Genomic DNA, 3,659 nt, shown 5'->3' with positions numbered 1-3,659 from the left:
TTTCTTGAATACAAATTGATGATAATTTGGTCAAGAAGCACCAATCGAAGGACAAGGGTTGTATTTATTTTTCACTAAATAATAAGGTAACTACATGTGGATTTTTGAAATGGCTGCATAACAAATAGCATTCCTACATGTAAATGTTTTATATCTAAAGTTTAATTGTCAGTCATTGATGTCTTATGTGAAATTTTTTGAAGGGCATTGATACTAGTTTTACCTTGAAAGTTCTAGCTTGTCAACAGTTTCTTAATTGATTTTGGTTTACTCATGAATTTGGTTTTATGTTTTAAATTTATGAACACATTCATGGTTATGAAAGCTCTGGACATGTCCCGTTATGGGAAGAATGAAACACTACTAGGATGGTACTTCCTGTCACAAAGTAGTTGTCAAGTGGTAAAGAATCTCTATCAATTACAACGTCATTAGCTCTCCCATGATTAATAAGGAGTTGATAGTTAACTGACAATGGGTATAGACAATCCATATGATACATGTAACCTATAAGTTTATGTAGATGATTGATTTTATAAATTGTTAAAGTTTGTGATATTCTTAAAGAGTATGATCATATTATTATTGTTGAGTCTAGACTCATGTATCTCACTAATCTTTTGACTTAAGTCTTATGTTTTGTTAAATTGCTATGTACTCAGGATCAGGAGCTAAGGATTAGAAGTGTACATTCTAGTAAAGATCTTTTGGTCGACTTAGAATAATCTCGAATATGTACTATATCTTTCGTTATATTGTGGTTGTCACTATCTTTTTCTAACACTAATTTTTGTAAACTCTGATAAAATTTTGAAAGTTTTTCTTAAAATACGGGTGTTACACTTGTCATAGTTTTATATTATATATAAACACGTGCGAGGGATGAAAGTTGGTCCAAACTCGACCCGATTGGACCCGTACTTGGAATCCAAAATTGAAGGATATAAGACCCGAGAACAGAATCGATATAAGCGATCCGGTTCCGTTCGATTCCGAGTATCAGATCGGGTAAAATGGGTATAGAACCAGAAATTGGTAATTCGAACAAGTTTTGGGTTTTAGACCCATACTTGGAATCCAAAATAAATTCTCATATGTTTGTTCATAGGTATAGTTTTAAAAACATTATCATCAGAAAAGAATGTAAGGAAAATTACAAAATAAAAAATATATTTCCTTTGTAACTCTAGAGGCGTTTATAAATAAAAAATAACAGTTAAAAATGCAAAAATAAGAAAAGAGGGAAACTATTTTTTACAAAAGGATTTTCTAACGTGTGTCCTAATTGCACATATAAGAAACATTAGTTAATGATAAATATTACCATAATGAAGAATGAAGTGCATTAATTAAAATGAATATTATCATAATTAAATGTGAAATGAATTAATAATCTCAATAATAAATATATTTTGTATTTAAATATGGTAATATTTTTCATAATTAATATTTTGTATATGTAGTCTTAAAGCAAATAATAGAAATTACTTTTACAAATGATAGTATTTTTGAAAACCTGAAATTTCACTACTTATTAGCAGTAGACCCTACTGTAATGACAAATTCAAATTTATGTTTTTTGATTAAGGGTAAAAAAATTTATTTGTCATTTTATTTTTTATAGATGTACTAAAGGTTTATATTTTGTTTGCTGAGATCGTATACATGTGGATGAGACCATATCTACTAGGTCGATACCTCAATTACATGTGTAAAAAAACAACTTTTAAATTTTGTTTTTGGCCATAAAATTGGTTGTTGTTCTACTTAGCAATTTATGTTCTTAACCATGATTTACCCGGACCCGAAGGACCTAAGCCAGGATAAAGACATTCTCTAAATCTGTAACGGACCAGTTTTACGTATGGTTCTAACACTTCTAGATCTGGTTTAAATCTCATCCCTATAGTGACCGCGCATTTACACACATACATACACACACACACACACACACATATATATATATATATATATATATATATATATATATATATATAAATGATCAAGTAGGAATTCAAAAAATGATAGGAATCGCGAGGATACTTTTGACCTTAAGATTGAAAAAAATAAATGGTCAGGATTTGATTTTATTTATCGTCAAAATGTTGTGAGAAGATATGAAATTTTCGTAATTAATTGCGAGATTTTAATAATTTCCGGAGAATGTTAATTGTTTGGAGGGTACAAGTGACAAAAGAAAAAAAGATTAAAAGAAAAAAGAAAAAAGGAAAAGGAAAATTCGACCATGTGACCTCTTTAGAGCTGACACCCACCCCAACTCTAGCATGACAAATGTGCAACCCTTATTGACTGATGAGTTTTTTCCCACCCGTTTAGTTGTTCAGCTATGACTTTTTTTTTTCTTTTTAAAAAAAAATCTAAAAAAACCAAAATTCTTAAAATTTAATTCTCTACAAAATGAGCACAATCTTGAAAAAATTTGAAAAAAAAATATCTTTTTTTAAATTTTTTCTATATTTATAAAAAAACCAAGAAAATATTCTCCAAAAATTATAAAAATTTAGGGAATACTTCTACTCATTATTCTAATGACTTTGTAAAAAGAATTTCTAAAAAATAAGGTGTTTTAAATACCAAACTTGATATTAAAAGATTAAAAGTTTTTTAAAAAAAATATTGAACGTATTATGATCCAAAATAAAGATGATTCAAAATATTTATGATTTAAAAACATTATGATTCAATATGTTTATGATCTAAAAATATTTTGATTCAAATATTTAATAATCCTTAATTATTATATTTTTTATAATTCAAAATTAAATGACTCAAAAAATATAATGATCCAAATATTGTATTGAACAAAAACTTTATTTAATTCAATATATTATGATCAAAAAATGTATGACGCATAATATCGTTATGATTCAAAATTTTATGATCAAAAAATAATATGATTAAAAAAAGTATATAAAATATTATGATCCTTAATATTCTTATTATTTTAATTTTTATAATTGTTAAAGATTAAAAATTGAAACTGATATTTAGTTTAAGAAATATAAAAAAACAAAAATCAAAAAATCAAAATACCAAAATATAAAAACAAAAATAAAAATAAAAACCCTACTATCTTCAAATATATGGTAAATATATTAAAAAAAAAAACAAAAAAAATAACTTTTTTCTACAAAAACAAAAAAATAAACAAAAAACAAAAAAAAAACCAAGAAAAATAAAAACCGTTAAAATAGAGCATATATCTATTTAAAAAAATTGAATTTTTTAAATGAAGAAAAAAAAATATAATAAAAAACTAAAATAAATGAAAACAAAAACTCATTTAAATGACGTTACACAGACATTTGTCGCATATGATTAATACCTCGAGTCCGTATTACGTTCCATATATATGCGCTGCATGCGAATGCGTCACGACTAAATGAATGGGTTTGACGTTTGTGCTATTTAAGAAATGATTGGTGCAGAATAGTCATCACGGTTCCTATAAAATTTTGGGTTCCTACCGGGTCCAGACCCTATATATATATATATATATATATATATATATATATATATATATATATATATATATATATATATATAGGTGGTGAAGACGCTAGTAGACGTAGTTGTGGTAGGGGTGACGATCTCGGAGGAGGTCGTGGTAGTGATGGTAGAAGTGGCACTAGTTAGGC

This window comes from Lactuca serriola, chromosome 6 (genome assembly GCF_051521515.1).
Source record: "Lactuca serriola cultivar US96UC23 chromosome 6, Lser_US96UC23_V15, whole genome shotgun sequence".
Taxonomy (NCBI): domain Eukaryota; kingdom Viridiplantae; phylum Streptophyta; class Magnoliopsida; order Asterales; family Asteraceae; genus Lactuca; species Lactuca serriola.
Note: the sequence above shows the minus strand (reverse complement) of the source record.